Source organism: Mustela lutreola, chromosome 6, assembly GCF_030435805.1.
Source record: "Mustela lutreola isolate mMusLut2 chromosome 6, mMusLut2.pri, whole genome shotgun sequence".
NCBI lineage: Eukaryota > Metazoa > Chordata > Mammalia > Carnivora > Mustelidae > Mustela > Mustela lutreola.
The window spans coordinates 30,771,622-30,789,209 of NC_081295.1; the positions used below are offsets into that span (position 1 = coordinate 30,771,622).

Genomic DNA, 17,588 nt, shown 5'->3' on the forward strand with positions numbered 1-17,588 from the left:
AGGCCGCATCTTGTCATGAGATGTGTGCATGTGAGGACTATCTGGGGAAGGAGGGAAGTAGAATCTACCAGATGGCAGGAATGGTAGGAAAAGCAACTCTCTTCTCATCTTGACAAAGTGGTGAGCTGATGAGACCCAGGTGAGGTACTCTAGTAATACTGCAATGCAAAGGATGAGTCTGTGCTCTTGGAAAGAAAAATATTATTTTTCTGATCAGTCAATCTTAGAAACTAGACTCTACCAAGATACATGCACAACTGTCTCCTGGCCTGGAAGAAGTGGGATAGAATTGGGGATTCTCTACTCCTCGAATCTTAGGTCCATCTCACCTCTATCCTTTTCCTTAAGGTGCCACATCACTCGAGTAACTCAGGAGAAGATTCCTAGGCTTATATAAAGCCAAACTGGATTTGGAGTTATTTTGTCAACGTGGTCTCTAGCGTTTATGTTTTAAATATAGTTTTTAAACTAAACATGGCCATCTACACTGGTTATAGAAACTATTATGGCCTTACTTATCAGAGCGATATTACTCTGTTTTCTACAAATGTGTATACTATGTGAGGAAATGTCATTCATTGAACTCATGGTTACTAAGAAGCTACTATTTGCTAGATTATTTTAGCAGCTTGGTATATAAAGATGAGAAGATCATGGCCCCAAAAGATTTTATGTCACACAATTTAAAATCTCCCACAGAAGGTTAGATCTCTTTGCTCTGACAAAAGGGAGGGAGTTGATATGTGATGCCTAGACAGTTTTCAGTGTACACCCTCTGTTATGAGGACTGAGCACTTTACTTAAAAAGTACATTTTAGTTAAAGTCACCATGGAGGAGGAGTTGCTTCTTTTTATTGAACATCTGAGAAGCTTTTATTATTACAATCTTGTACCTTGGGGAAAAATTTTACTGCTCTTTTTATTACTTGGAAGTATCGACTATGCCTTTGGGTAATTTTATCCTTAAATAAACAGGAATGTTGAACACATAGATGAAAGAAGAATTTAAATTAGGAAATACTATGTTAAGAAGGCATTTATCTATTGTTATACAGAAGTTAAGCCATAAAATATCTCCCAATTGGACTTCCCCAAACTCACTAATTCTGTTCTTTCATTCACAGCTCTAATATATAAAATTTCTATTAGTTTGCTCTAATGGTAGACTGCTCATTTTTTAAAGATTGATTAATTGATTGATTGATTTCAGAGAAAAGAGAGAGAACACGCTTGAGTTGGGGGGAAGGCAGAGGGAGAGAGAATCTTAAGCGTGCTCTATGCCCAGCATGGACCCCAATGTGGGGCTCGATCTCACAACACTGAGATCATGACCTGAGCTGAAATCACAAGTTGGACATTTAACCAACTGAGCCCCCCAGGCACCCCTAGATGACTCATTTTTTAAAAAATGTTGTAACTGCAATTAGACTGCTCTTTGTACATGTGGTCATATGTGGAGGAGGAGTTAATTTGAAAGTTATATAAGTTTCCTAGTTTATTTTAATTTTTTAGAAGATTTTATTTATTTGAGAGAGAGAGAGAGAAAACGCTTGCAGGAGCAGAGGAAAGCAGCAGAGGGAATGGGAGAAACGGGCTCCCTGCTGAGCAGGGAGTCCGAGGAGGGGCTCAATCCCAGGACCCTGGAATCATGATCTGAACTGAAGGCAGAGGCTTTAACCCACTGAGCCACCCAGATGCCCCACATGTTCCCTAGTTTTAAAAAAATACAGAAGATTGTCTACCTTGGACTGGCTGCCTCTGCCTTTGGTAACTCCTCTATATAAATTCTCCAACCTACCAAGGTTGACCCATAGGTAGGGACATCTCTATGCCTCTATTTAGCAGGAACAAGGTACAAAAGATAAGACCTTCCGCTCTCAAGAACCTTAAAGATTTAAGGGTCAAAATTGTTTAGAGGGGGAATGATGTGGAGAACAAAGGCAAGAAAAAAAATGTAGATAAAATTATATTTCCTTATAACCTGCAACCCACAGACAAATACTTGAGGCTGGTAGAATAGACATTGCTCTAGGAAGCTCCACTCTCACTGTTCATGCTTTGCTAAGAGGGAAAAACAGCCTTAGCTTGACAATAGTAAGGCCTCCAGGATCCTGTGCATCTTCTTTAGCATATGAATATTCTTTCGGAAACTTCCCTTTTTCTTTACCTTCCTCAACTCCAACTTATATAATCAATTGCTCCTCATGACCCCAGTGCAGACTTTTCCATCCACGAGTCCTGTCCCCATGCTATAATAAAAACACCATTTGTACCAGAAAAAAAATAATAATACAGAAGAGTGAAACATAGGGAGAAAAAAACAAAAACAAAAAACACCTCTATTCCCTTATTTTCCCTCTCTGAAATCGCGATTTCTTCTGGAAATATTCTAGGGTGTATAAAGATCATGCACATGCCCACACATGTGTCCATATAGGATTTCTCTTGCTGTTTGTGTGTCCATTTTTGTGGCTAGTACTTATATATATGTAGCCCTTAGAACTTGGCTCTGTGTCTCATTTGAAATCACACAGGGGGCACCTGGGTGGCTCAGTGGGTTAAAGCCTCTGCCTTTGGTTCAGGTTGTGATCCCAGGGTCTTGGGATCAAGCCCCTCATTGGGCTTTCTGCTCAGTGGGGAGCCTGCTTCCTCCTCCTCTCTCTCTCTCTGCCTGCCTCTCTGCCTACTTGTGATCTGTCTGTCAAATTAATAAATAATAATAAAAAAAATCTTTGAAATCACACAGGCATGAATTAAGTTTACTTAACATATATGTGCCTGGTAAAGGTTATTTTTCAATTGTGTTTACTTTAGACAATCGTGGTGCTAAGTCAATCATTGACTGAGTTCCTACTATATGGGCTACTAATATGTAGAGATCAGAAGTGGAACACACTGTCTTTGCTTTCAAGAAGCCACTCCTATAGACAGATGAGGGAACAGGCATCTGTAGGGAATTGTCATGGGGTGAGCAGAAGGCCCTCTGGGGGCACATTGGCAAAGCATGAAATCTAGGGCAAACTCCTCACTGTATCTTCTGGAAGAAAGCAATTGGGTAGCATCATCTTGAATTCCAAACCCTTAGAAATGTTAAAGAAAAAAAAATTAGTCACTCAGAAGTCCCATTTGTTTCAAATTGTCCTTATATTATACTTAACCTTTAATTTTCGTGCATCACTGCTATTACGTGTCCTTGACTCAGAAGATGCTCACTGATCCCCTGCGTTAGAAAGATGCTTTGCTGGCCATTGTGGTGAATGAGGGTAGGGGTTGGGTGAAAGTTGCTAGAATATAAAAAAGTTGTATAAGAAATGTCCTTAAGCTTTACAGGACAGCTGAAATGATCATTTACACTTTAGAATCAGTACTGCATAGGAGAGAGATGGTGTACACAAAGGGCTTTATGAGTGGGATCAGCTGCAGGGACAGGAGCCTGGGTGACTGGGGAAGTCATTGTGCCTGACCTGGCTTTGAGAATTGGGTTCAGGTGTACAGCCGTAAGGAAAGGATGAGGACACTTCAGAAGACCAAGATTATGAAGAAATGGCGGAGACGCATTGTGATTGGAACTGGAGCCAAGTGGGGAAGATTTTGGTCCCTGTGGTTGAGGACTAGGGATGATACATTGGGAAACGTTGTTTGGTTCCAAGTATCTGCCTGGCCAAGGAATTTCGAATTTGTTTTGCCGAGAGCGAGTAAAGGTTTTTGAACAGGAAATGAGGGCATTAAGGTGGTTGAAGCAAGGCAGACTCCTCATGTGAAGAGCCGTGGCATGCATCGTGAAGATCTGAACTAAAGTTCTCTACAGAGGTAAAAGACCTTAGAGAAGAAGAATGGATGAAATCCTTTTTATTCTTGGCTGCTTGCACCAATTCTCCTTATAGAGTTATTTTGATCATTAAAGCTTTATCTTGAAATTATACTTTTAAAGATTTTATTTATTATTTGACAGACAGAGAGGCAGGGAGAGATAGAGAGAGAGAAGCACGCTCCCTGCTGAGCAGAAAGCCCGATGTGGGGCTCGATCCCAGGACCCTGGGATCATGACCTGAGCCGAAGGCAGAGGTTTTAACCCACTGAGCCACCCAGGCGCCCCTAGAAATTATACTTTAAAGCTTATTTTTTTGTAGTCAATGACAAACTTGTACTGTCTATTCCTTCATAGGTTAATAGATCCATAATAAATGCATTTTTGGTTCCTAAATGACCAAGCTTTTGTGTTTAAAGATTTCATTTGTTTATTTGACAGAGATTACAAGTAGGCAGAGAGAGAGAGAAAGAGAGGAGGAAGCAGGCTCCCTGCTGAGCAGAGAGCTGGATGTGAGCCTCAATCCCAGGACCCTGAGATCATGACTGGAGCCAAAGGCAGAGGCTTTAACCCACTGAGCCACTCAGGGGCCCCAAGCTTTTGTGTTTAGTTTTGAATATTTCTGCCCCTTTTCTCAAAAATAAAAAGAAAAACTTTTCTGTTATTTGCATGGTTACATGCCTTCAATGTGCAAATTCTTCTCATTAGAATTTTCAAGAGGCAGTTTCCACAGCAAAGCTGAGCTCACATGGTACATCTTGCTCCTCTTATTAGTTATGTAAATGGTGATTTAAATGATTCTATCAGTGTTATTTATTAGGCTCTTTGCTCTATGATACGTTGGGCATATCTAGAAATCTCTCAAAGATGTCTGCTGAATGGCGAATAGTAACACTGCTTTTTGGAATTATTTAGGCACCCTTCTTTGAACATGTGAGACATGCACAAATTGTAATTTGCTGTCACACCCAGTCTGCAGTAATAGGTGAACCTTCAGGTCCCTTCCTGATATGAGATGCTCTTGGGAATGATTTTAGACTTGATTATATTATAGCCACTTAATGAATGACTCAATCACCTTTGTACCTCTATGCATTACTCAGGACAAGAAAGGTTAAAACAGAATTGTTTTTGAATGGTTTTGGAAAAATTGTCATCGGCACTATTATAGTTGATTTCCGAAGACTCTGCACAGAGTTATTGTGCTTTTCTATATTAAGGCAAAACTGTTAAAGCCTGGGGATACATTATGACAGTTGTATTTTATTGTTCCTGGATTTATGTTCATGAAAATAGCAGCTTGTTTTTATAGTTCTGTTGAATCAGAAATGTTGAGCTTGTAGAATCTATTTTTCAGACCTTACCTATTAACGATTGCTGCAATATTTTTCACCTGTCTTTATGGAGGGAGTCATGGTTACTTTAATATAGTCGGATGTTACCTTGCTATGGTTTAATCATGTCAATCATGAATAATTTGCCTTCCTATTCCATAGCCCCCAACCCCCATTCTACCTCCTGATTCCAGTTTCCTTTTAAACTTCTCATTATGGCATGTTCATAGTTGTTAGGTTTATTGTAGACAGTGCGTGCCCTCTTACTTTATTGCATATTCCTGCCCTCCTCTGGCTTTTTCCCTAGTCAGCAATAACCAATACACCATGTAATTCTGTAATAACAGCGCATGCAAAAGACTGCTTGTGTTTCTGAAATCTGAAAGTATTTAATCACTTGCTGCAGACACACTGTACCACTTTCAGGTTTTACTCCACATCTGTTACCTTAAATAATCCTATAGAACCCTCTTAATTTTCACTGCCAGCAATCTGGCTTCCTTTTGGTGAAGGTAAAATCTCTCTTTCTATAAAGGTTCTTTCTGGCCTCAAAAGTACACCAGTGACTGCTATGCTAAGAACCTACCATCTTAAGTTCCAGAAAAGAGAAGGACCAAGGATTTTTCAAGTATAGTACTTTTATGACTATCAGGATAGACGTATTCTCATTTCATGTTTATATGTAGTATGAAAACATGTAATTCTTGATCACTAACCACAAGAGAAGTTTTTAATGCATCTTTCAAATAAATGAGGTTATCTTTTCAGGAATTTTTGTACTATATAGACTTGCTTATATTTTCTGGCCATGTATAAACTTGAGATTAGTCTCTTTGTCCTACAGAAATGTCAGAAGAATTATTAGAGTGGTCCTTTAAAACCATCTTCATAAATGAAACTCTGAGTATTATTTTAGAAAAGATTCTGCTCAGTAAGAAGAGACCTCTGTGTTATGGGTTTATTCTTTGGTTTTTACTAACTTTTAAATTTAGGTAAATAACTATTATGTACACTACAATGCTAAAGGTGGGTCCTTAAGGAACCATGTGCATGGTCTTGTTGGGGAGGCAAGGCAACATTTTAGAGAGGAATTGTAAGACATGTTCAGTTGTGGGACCTCAAGGCCACAGCTTCAGCCTTTTAGTTCTCTTGGCACATGGTTGAGTCAGGGGCACCATGTGTCCAGGATTAATGCATGGATGAGCCATGTAGGGGAGGTAGAGAAAGAAATAGGGCAAAGATGAGATCTATTAAGTTCTGGGATATATTCTTTGCCCCAGAGGGCTTACAGATTCATTGGGGGGAGATAAAAATGTAATGATAATTTTTTTAAAGAAAAAACAAAACATGAGGAATAGCATGGAGGACATTAGGACAAGGAAGGGAAAAACGAAGGGGGAGAAATCAGAGTGGGAGACTATGGACTCTGGAAAACAAAGTGAGAGTTTTAGAAGGGAGGGGGGTAGGGGATGGGTTAGCCCTGTGATGGCTATTAAGAAAGGCAGGGATTGCATGGAGCACTGGGTGTTATACAGAAACAGTGAGTCATGGAATACTACATCAAAAACCAATGACGTATTATAAGCTGACTAACAACAATAAAAAAAAAAGAAACAAAGCAAGAGATGAACATAGGGGAAGGGGAGGAAAAATAGAGTAAGATGAAAATGGATAGGGAGGGGCAACTGGGTGGCTCAGTGGGTTAAAGCCTCTGCCTTCGGCTCAGGTCATGATCCCAGGGTCCTGGGATCAAGCCCCGCATCGGGCTCTCTGCTCAGTAGGGAGCCTGCTTCTCTCTCTCTCTCTGCCTACTTGTGATCTCTGCCTGTCAAATAAATAAAAAGAATCTTTAAAAAAAAAAAAGAAAATAGATAGGGAGGCAAACCATTTAGATGCTGAGCTCTAGGAAGCAAACTGAGGGTTGCTGGAGGGGAGGTGAAGGCGGGATAGGGTATTTGGGTGATGGGCATTAAGGAGGGCATTTGATGGAATGAGCACTGGGTATTATAACTAAATTCTACCCCTGAAACGAATAATATAGAAAATGTTAACTACTTTCAATTTAAATAGATAATTAAAAAAAAATAAATAATTTTTAAAAAGGATTTAAAAAAACTGTAAAAAGAAAATTGAAGCCCAGTGTAATATATGTGTGATAAAGGCCTGTGGTGGCCAGTGTAGTGGCGTGTGCTGGGGGCTGACCTGCCCTCCAGCAATGGATTAGAGGTTGGAGTTGGGGACTGACAGTGAGAGAACCAATGGCCTCAAGGCCTAGAGACCTCACATGTCAGGAGGAGTTATCAGCAAGTGCAAATTTGTCCCTGTGTGCAAAGTTGCAGTGGGGGCTATGGAATGACAGTCAATAAAGTCCTTTAGCTCATGGGTGCTCCCTCAAGGACCAGACCCCATGCTTGATCTAGCAGCTGTGCTTTTTTATCTTCCCGCCCACTTACCTTTTTCCCATTGCTGATGTCCTAGAAGTTCTCTCACTCTGGAGGATTGCAATGGTACCTTAATTTTCCCTCCACTCTGGGACATTTTCCTCTACAGCTTGCCCTGTTTCCCAGATTGACCTTAAAAGAACACCAATCAAGTCAGTGCATAGAGACCTGCCTGAGCCCTAGCTGTTACTCAAGGTCACCTCTAATTGGGTCCTAAATGGCCCGAACCCCGTGATGCAGGCAGATCAGTCTGCTCACCATTTGCTGAATACCTTGTTCTTCCCTGTTTCCGTGCTTGTGCTTGTGCATTTATTTCTGCCTGCATTGCCTTTATTTTTCAAAATTCTGCCTATCTTCCAAGGTCTGGATTGAGTGGTACTTGTTTCATGAAATATAACTGGATTATATTTCCCTTTCGGGTCTCGATTTAGAATAACCTACCTTCTACTGCCTCCTAGATGTGTTGTGTCTCCTCTCTTGGATTTTAATCTCTTTGGAAGTAGTAACCATGTCTATGTCATATCTATCCCAACCCTACCTCAGCATCTAGCATGGAGTCTTCCACATGTTTATTCACCAAATGTTAAAGGAATGAATGAATGAATGAATGAATGATTACATTAAAAAGTGTGAGAATACTTTGTTGGTTGCCTTTAGAAATATAAAAACTCCAAGGAGGGAAAACATTCCACAAAAGAGTTTATAACCTTTGTAGAGAGGCAGAAGCTACACACCCAAAACAACCTGGGGATGGGTTTCACAGGGGCAGAATCCTGCAGCACAAATCAGGCTCCCAGGTGCTGAGGAGGAATTAGACGCGTTGCAAGAGTAAAACTTAGAATAAGCCTCTGTCTCCGACTCTAGGGGCAGGAAACCATCCACATCTCAAGTGGGCTTTCTGTTCTCCGTGTCCCCACTGCATCTTCAGTGCAACAATGGAGAGATGTGACAGCTGATATTTGTGTGCACACATGTGCGTGTATGTGTGTGTTATGTGTGTTGATTACAAAATAATTGCATTGACATTTGAGTGTCTGTGCATGAAATGCCATTTGGCATGTCTTCCGTCTCAGAGACCCATCTTTGTTTGTAGATCCAGCCCTGGTTCTAGGGCTCAGTTCCCCTGACCTGTGGATACTTTCCAGAGCACTCTTCTTGTTCTTTTAATAATCTATATGCACTTTTTGTGTTATACCTTTAGTAATATTATGCTCTATGTGGGGTAGATTGCTTCTATAAGAAAGGGGAAATTCTCTTAAAACAGTTTTTTTTTTTGGTTTGCTGGTTTAGTTTGGTTTTTGATCCCTTGAACATAAAGGGTTTTGTGAGGGTCTTGTTGCTTCGTGTTTCTTGTCCCTTGGTCCTTCTCCCTATTCCTCCTGTCTTTGTGTGGTTCCAGGCTCTCTGGAATAAAACATCACATTTAGACTACCTCCCGTGCCTCCTTATTACTCTTTCAGTTTCTGATCATTCCTGCCAGACCAAATCATTTTTGGCATATATCCACCTCATTACCCTCTTCCCCTGGCCCTACTTAAAAACCTACAAGGGGCGCCTGCGTGGCTCAGTTTTTTAAGCATCTGCCTTCAGCTCAAGTCATGATCCCTGGGTCCTGGGATCGAGTCCCACGTCATGCTCCCTGCTCAGGGAGCAGCACCTTCCTACCACTCCCTCCCCACCACTCATGCTCTCTCTCTCTCTCTATCTCAAATAAATAAATAAAATCTTCAAAAAACCAAAAACCTACAGAGGCTCCTTGTTGATTATAGTATGAGGTCCAATCTGTAAATTGATCTAGGCTACATCTCCGCTCCTGCCTGCTTTCCTGCACCGGAGCCCACAGTGTCCTTGCAGACGCCTCACTTGTGGAGCCCCTCAAATCCTGTCTACCCGTAAAATCACAGCTGCAGACTGCCTCTCATCCCCATAGATTCCGGGTTATAAGGCATAATTCATGTTACACACATCTGTGCCAAAACAGGATAGTGTGAATCTGGGGGAGAGTTAGTGTCAAAAAAAAAAAAAATGGGCACCAGGTAAAGCAGTGGTGCTAAATCAAGTGGAAAGCTTCTGCCTTTGGCTTAGTGGAAGTGATAGCTGGAATGAGCAGTTCTGCTCCCCAGCTGAACAGAAAGAGGGAATGGGGGGTCCCTGGGTGGCTCAGTGGGTTAAGCCTCTGCCTTCACTCAGGTCATGATCTCAGGGTCCTGGGATCAAGCCCCACGTCAGGCTCTCTGCTCAGCAGGGAGCCTGCTTCTCCCTTCTCTCTATGCCTGTCTCTCTGCCTATCTATGATCTCTGTCTGTCAAATAAATAAATAAAATATTTAAAAAAAAAAAAAAAAGAAGGAATGGCTGAATCTACCATCAAAATGTATCCAGGGGAATTTATTTGAACCAAAAATTTGTTTAATTAAAATTTATTAAAACCAAAGAGTGAAATTAAAGACAGCAATGCCTTATTTGACACTTCATGGTGGGATTTGCTCCACTCATAATGGGAACCTTCTAGAGTTAAGAGTTAGATTGGATATCTTTAAGAAATTTAGATTTAACGCTTCCTTCTTTCACAATTTTTAGGAAACTCCTATTGCATATTATTCTGCATTGGATTGCTATGATTTTTCCAGAGAAGTCAAGGTTCTGGTATAGAGTATTTAATAGTTAATGTTATTTTAATTTTTCTCATTATTTTCCCGAGTTTGACTTAGCTGAAGAAGAAATGGAACCATTTTTCCCTTTACAGATTCCACTTTGAAACTGATTAACTTCTTAGAGGGCCTTTGAGCTCCAATTTCTTTTCAAAAAATTGCAAATCTGATAGATCTTCTCTTTCAGCAGGCAGAAAGCAGGTAATACAGCTGCCAATCTATAGACCTAGTTCTAGAACACTGCCAAGAGTAGCCTGGGCAGCCAGTCCCTTGTCCAGACCAGATGAAGCCAGTAGAAGACCCAACAACACTGCAATAAGGAGTTGGAGCAGGTGGCACTGCCTGTATCCATGTAATTCATACCCATGTAATCAGCCACTTCTATGTGAAAAATCAGAGGGTGAGTTAGAGCATTGAGGAAAGGATGGAAAAGGTTCTGGCTCATGCCTGAAGCCCATCATGGAAGAACATCACCATCAAAACGAACGTTACTGGTCCTAGAAACCCATGATTTTCCCAATGGGCCAGAGCTCTTTCTGATTGTCTAGACAAGTTGGGATATTCCTGATCATTACAGTTGCCAATGCCATGACATCAGGGGCTGAATTAAATGCTCCTTCTGTGTTCATTACCTGTCCAAAATCTTTGGTGCAATGAAAATGCCTGCAAGCCTTTAGAATCTTACCTTTGGATTTATGAAAGGATGTGAATCATGGGTTTCATGGTTTGGGAACAGCACTCTCTGATTGGAACCCTATAGGAGATTCCTTATAGAATTCCACGGGAGGAAAGCTTGCCTCAGGCCCTGGGTGCTGATTCCCTTCCAGCTGCATATCACCCTGACAGCTAATGAGATGTCAAGTATGGTTACCTTTCTGTGAGTAAAATGAGTGAAACAGATCCCAAGAACATTTCTTTAACTGTGGGGGGTGGATTAAGAGAAGACCTATGACATTTCAAGCTATACTTAAGGCATGTTAAAAAACTTCCCATGTTTCTCCTTCATAAAATATAGCAGGGAACTTAAGAGGTATGAAGGATTTCTCACCAGAATATTCTTTGAGCTAAAAATAATATGTAGATTAAAGTGAAAAGTGTAGACTAAAATGTAGATTAGTGTGAAAAAACAATGTCACAATAAATAATAGTTGTAGGTAGAGCAAGCCATAAAAACACATTGTGAACACATTTTTAAACAGTGATTATGAGAAGCTGACAATACCATTTTCTAGATGAAAGAGGAAATGACCAAAATATTTAAAATTGCGAAGAGTTGAATTTTGAGTCTATATTTGCTTTCTAATTGTTTATGGTATAAATGGACATATTTATTGCTCAGTTTTTTTGGTAAAACCATCCTTGACTCTGGGATGTGACTCAATTTTTTTTCCTTTTAAAATGCATTCTCTAATTTTTCTTGAGGAATTATTTTAAAAGCTTAACTCCTTGAAACCTATATGTAATTCAACTGGATTTCGTAAAACAAAAACAAAAACAAAAACAAAAAACTCATGAGGATTCTTTTCCAACGCTAAACATTTTGCTCCTCGTAAATAATATTATAGTTAGCTTCTCTTGATGTGTATTCTGTACAGAATTATCCTTGGTGTTGATTAATAAGTTAATAAGTTAGAAATAAGTGATGCAAGAAATCACTACCTACAATTAACAGGAGTTCGGGAATGTAGAAAATAATGTCTCCTTGATACCCTGTTTGCCGTTTCAGTTACTGATGACTTCTAGGTAGCATAATTTTTCAAGTTAGAAATGGACTCTGTTATTTCCCTGCTGTTCTGGTACATTATCACAAGCACGTGTTTTCACTCAGCTTCTCAGATTAGCAAAATTAACCTGCATAATTGTTTTTTAAAAAGGCATTCGATTTTGATGTTGGTTTTTCTCTTACCCTTCTGTTATCCTTGAGAAAACCCCTGGCAATCTCCAATTGGTGTGAGCCAAGGTCATTCTTCATCGTAAACACAACTCCTGTTTGAGGGAAGCATCCCCGGCAGTGGGGGTTTATTTTAATGGACATGCTGTATTACTTTAATCTAACCCTTTTACCATCTGTTCTTCCCGTAACAGTGAATGAAAAAAAAAATATTTTATGTTTCAGGGTTACATTAGTAAAAAGTAAGATAAAAGTGATTTAAAAGCATGCATATGTTCTTAGTCCAATGCAGTCCGCATCTGTGATGTTTTTTCTCATGGATCAGACACAAATCAAGACGAAAGCTGCTCATGCCTGATAGAGTGAAAGTTTTTCATGGAAAACAGGACTTTGCCGTAAGAGGGTCTCTCTCTATGTTTTACAGCTAAAAATGATAAAAGCTTCAATGAGCTGCCAGAATAAAAATAGATAACTGTAACTTCTTTTGTTGGGACATCTGGCATTTGTCTTGAGCTGGGTGGTTGCTGCCACCTCCAGAGGAGTGCGGAGCACCTGTCTAGAACATTCTGTTGAGGCAGGAATGAACCTCGTGACTGTTGCTAAAGGAAGACTATCTGTGAGTGAACCTCGTGACTGTTGCTAAAGGAAGACTATCTGTGAGTGCAGTCGTGGTGGAAGAATGTTTCTGTGATGGGAGAACATCACCCAAGCGTGTGGGGAGATAGTTTACTGTAGCGTAGGGCTTGAGAAAGCCTTGTTTGTGAGAACACGCTTGGGGACCTGGCATCCATTACTGCTTAGAGAGTAGGACGCTGTTGTCCTTGGTTTCTAAGTACACACGTCTAGGTGAGTACCGGAAGGAGCAAGGGCTCTGGAATTGGGATCTCTCCTCTGAAACTTCAGTCATGTGACCTCGGGGTAATTTGTTTGTTTGTTTGTTGAGCTTCACTTGCTGCATCTGTAAAGGGATTAATAATACTTTTTAAAAGTTTAATTTAATTTTTAAAAAAGATTTTATTTATTTATTTGACAGAGAAGCAACGAGAGAGGGAGCACAAGCAGGGGGAGTGGGGAGAGGGAGAAGCAGGCTCCCACCTGAGCAGGGAGCCCGAGGCAGGGCTTGATTCCAGGACCCTGGGATCATGACCTGAGCTGAAGGCAGAAGCTTAACGACTGAGCCACCCAGGTGCCCCCAATAATACTTTAAAGATGCTGACACTTAATAAGATGGTGTCTGTGGGCTCTCAGCATAGTGATTGGCGCTGAGCAAGTCTTTGGTAATGGTAGCTATTGTGGTTGTTCTGGGTGTTAGTTAGCATATGCCAATCATATAGTCCATTGCCTCTTAATCAGTCATAAAGTCCTGTTTACCTTCCCAAGCAACTACACCGTTTATAGAGAGGGAAAAATGGCTCCGTTCTTTGAACTCCTAAACTATATGGGTTTTCTCTCTATTCAGGCCAATGCCATTTTCTAGCTTGTATTATTAAAGTTATGCTCTGTGCACTGTTTATGTTCTGTTCACTGGTGGGAAGGTGAAGCTGTGTTTCTCAGATCACCAGGTATACTGCTCTGCAAATAGTAGCCACTCAATAAACATTAAACTGAATCACAGGATGAATTATTACAAAAAGTTCCCATTGGATGCATGTTAGGCCCCTGCCGATGGTTGAGACCTGTAACCAGATGAGGCAGCAGTGCCTCCTGGAAGGGATGATGCTTTTGTGAACTAAATCCCGAAGGGAAGCTGGGGGATGTGGATGTTGCTGACATCTATTTCTGGCAGTCATCCAAGCTCTTTGCCTGCCAGCTTTAGCCCACCTTTCGTGGGTGGCATTGGGTTTCATATTTCGTGAGAACAAGGGCATCTTTCACCTGACTTATTTTTTAATTTGCCAACATGAATACCTGTTTTGAAAATTAAATTTTAAATAAGAAATAGGGATGAATTAGGGTGCAGAATATTTAGTATGACAACGTATTTTCTACGGAAGAGAAACAGAGGTTTCAGCAAAATAAACCAAAAATTAATCTTCAGTGAACTTTTTTTGATGGATGTAACCTAATTAAAATAGGGAATTAAATCGTTCAGTTTCTTAGCATTAAATACAGGAGAAAGCACCCTTACCTTTTCAAAGAATAGCAGATGTTCTATAGATCCTAAAATATTATTTTGTTTTCCTTGAAATTAGTGTGGATGTCAGCAGTTGCTGGAAGAATCATCTAGAGGGCTTACATGTATTCTAGTCTATCATGATTCCCATTCTCTCTCCACCCTCAAAACAAACCTTTGAGGCTTTTAAAAAAAATTATTATATTCAGTTAGCCAGCATATATAGTACATCACTACTTTTTATTTTTAATTTTTATTTTTTTTAAATTTTTTATTTTTTATAAACATATATTTTTATCCCCAGGGGTACAGGTCTGTGAATCACCAGGTTTACACACTTCACAGCACTCACCAAATCACATACCCTCCCCAATGTCCATAATCCCACCCCCTTCTCCCAAACCCCCTCCCCCCGGCAACCCTCAGTTTGTTTTGTGAGATTAAGAGTCACTTATGGTTTGTCTCCCTCCCAATCCCATCTTGTTTCATTTATTCTTCTTCTACCCACTTAAGCCTCCATGTTGCCCTAAAGATACAAATGTAGTGATCCAAAGGGGCACATGCACCCGAATGTTTATAGCAGCAATGTCCACAATAGCCAAACTATGGAAAGAACCTAGATGCCCATCAACATCACTACTTTTTAAAAAAAATATTTTATTTATATATTTGACAGACAAAGATCACAAGTAGGCAGAGAGGCAGGCAGAGGGAGAGGGGGAAGCAGGCTCCCTGCTGAGTAGAGAGTCCAATGTGGGGCTCCATCCCAGGACCCTGAGACCATGACCTGAGCCGAAAGCAGAGGCTTTAACCCACTGAGCCACCCAGGCGCCCCACATCACTAGTTTTTGATGTAATGTTCAATGATTCATTAGTTCCGTATAATACCCAGTGCTCATCGATTAAAGCTTAAGCATTAAGAACCAGTGGTATCGAAGTGCATTTCAGCTTTGAAAATCAGAGTATTTTGGGACGCCTGGGTGGCTCAGTTGGTTAAGCAGCTGCCTTCGGCTGAGATCATGATCCCAGCGTCCTGGGATCGAGTCCCACATCGGGCTCCTTGCTCAGCAGGGAGCCTGCATCTCCCTCTGCCTCTGCCTGCCATTCTGTCTGCCTGTGCTCGCTCTCTCCCCCTCTCTCTCTCTGATAAATAAATAAAAAAATTAAAAAAAAAATCAGAGTATTTGGAAGAAAAGGCCCTAGTATTCAGATGATTGGCCAGTGGCCTGATTTCTTTTTACAGTCAGAAGGCTAATTTCTTTATCCTTTAATATGTATGTTTTATCTCTTTCATACCTGTAGGGTGGCACTGAAAAATAGGACCTCTAGATAATATAGTCTGGGGAAAAATAGTTTTTACAAGATGGTGATATGAAGCATTCCTGCTTACCCAAGTGAAAGTTACTAATTAAGGGCATTTACTTCATACATATGTATCTATAACATGTTTGCATTTTTAAGAGTGCTTTGCTGTATATTATTTATTGGTCCTTGTTGCAATACCACACTGTTGAAAGTCTGTTCCCGTTTTGCAGATGGGAAAATCAAGACCCAAGGAAAGTGGTCTTTTGTACCAGTCACAAAATAGTGCAGAGGTTAGTTACTACTGCATAATCACATGAGAGTAAACCAGGGTCCTCCCATATTTGAGTCCAATGTTGTTTCTACTGGAATCCCTAATGGATAAATTAAAATTACATTTTTATGTACAAAATATTAATAATCAGGAATAAAAACAAAGATATTTGTATAACTAAGTTACAGTATTTTTAAAAAAGATTTTATTTATTTATTTGACAGACAGAGGTCATAAGTAGGCAGAGAGGCAGGCAGAGAGAGAGGAGGAAGCAGGCTCCCCGCTGAGCAGAGAGCCCAAGGCGGGGCTGGATCCCAAGACCCTGGAACCATGACCTGAGCTGAAGGCAGAGGCTTTAACCCACTGAGCCACCCAGGCACCCCATAAGTTACAGTATTTTGGGGTCAAGTTCCCATTTCTTCAGAAAAATATTTTCATTTAATGGCTTTGTCTCTATTCTACAAATAAGGTATCAATGTACTCAATGGCTTTTTTGATTTTAAAATATTTTGAAATGTTTTCATACATAAAGGAAGGAAGCAAGAATAGGAAATTATTCCTGTATACTAAACCTAGGTTCACCAGGACTTAACATTTTGCTGTATTTGCTTTATTTTCATCGTCTCTATTCCTCGCCATCTTCCACATTATTTTTTTCTAAATCATCTCGTAATAGGTTCCATATATGATGTCTCTTTACATAAGCCTTAATACTGCAATGTGTATTGCTTGGTCTAATGATTCTTTAGAATAAGGAGCTTGCAGGGTTTAAAAACAAATTTACGATTTATTTATTTATTTTAGACAAGGAGAGTGAGTGGAGGAGAGGGGCAGAAGGAGAGGGGGAGAGAATTGTCACGCAGATTCCCCACTGAGTGAGGAGACCCACTCAGTACCAGGACCCTGAGATCATGACCTAGGCCACAATCAAGAGTCGGTCGCTCAACTGCCTGAGCTACCCAGGTGATGACATGGACATTTGCAGTTTTTCTTAAGAATTGCCAAATTAGGGGCACCTGGGCACCTTTTTATTCCTTCATTTTTATTATTTAAGTGTCTAAAGCTGTGTATCCTATAAAACCAGACATGTAATATTTTCATTATCTTTTTCCCAGAAAATCTATAGTTTATGTTTGCATTTACTTATCTTCCCCAAGAATTATTTAATAGTTTGAGGGGTTTATTTTCAGTGAAAGAGTCTTATAAAAATTGTTTTTAATTTCTGTTTTTTATTCATTGTTGTCAGAGTATCAGTTGTAATATTTATACTTTGTGAAATTACCTGAGACTCTCTTTGTGACCTACTATTTGATTAATTTTGATGATTAGTCATGTACACTAAGGTTCATCCTTTATTATCAATATTCAAAGTTTGATTGATAGCCCTAAAATTTAATTGTTTTTTTTTTTAAAGTCTTCTGTGTTTTTTTTTTTTAATTGACTTTACTTATTTTATACTGAGAGTGGTTTCTTGGTCTCCTATTTCTCCTTGCATCTTCTCTAGTTCTTTCTATGCGTAGGTGGTATTGATGTGTTATGAGTCATAGACAGAAAGACATAAAAAAAGAGTGGTTTTAAGCAGGAGAGTGGCATGATTGGATAAGAGTGTCAGAAAGATCTGTGAGGTGGCTAGGTTCTGGGAATACCTAGTGTTATGGCAGCCAGGGGTTCCTGGGATTCATTTATTTTTCCTTTGACAGAAAGTTGAGTGGTGGTTTCCAGGGGCTTGAGGGAGGGGAGAATGGGGGTAATTGTTTGATGGGTATAAAGTTTTA

The 17,588-nt window shown here is 40.0% G+C and overlaps 1 protein-coding gene across 1 annotated transcript in view; it reads left to right on the forward strand.

Moving 5' to 3' along the window:
• SIM1 (SIM bHLH transcription factor 1) overlaps positions 1-17,588 on the forward strand; it is a 74,425-nt gene that overhangs the window by 42,592 nt on the left and 14,245 nt on the right. The window lies entirely within an intron of this gene.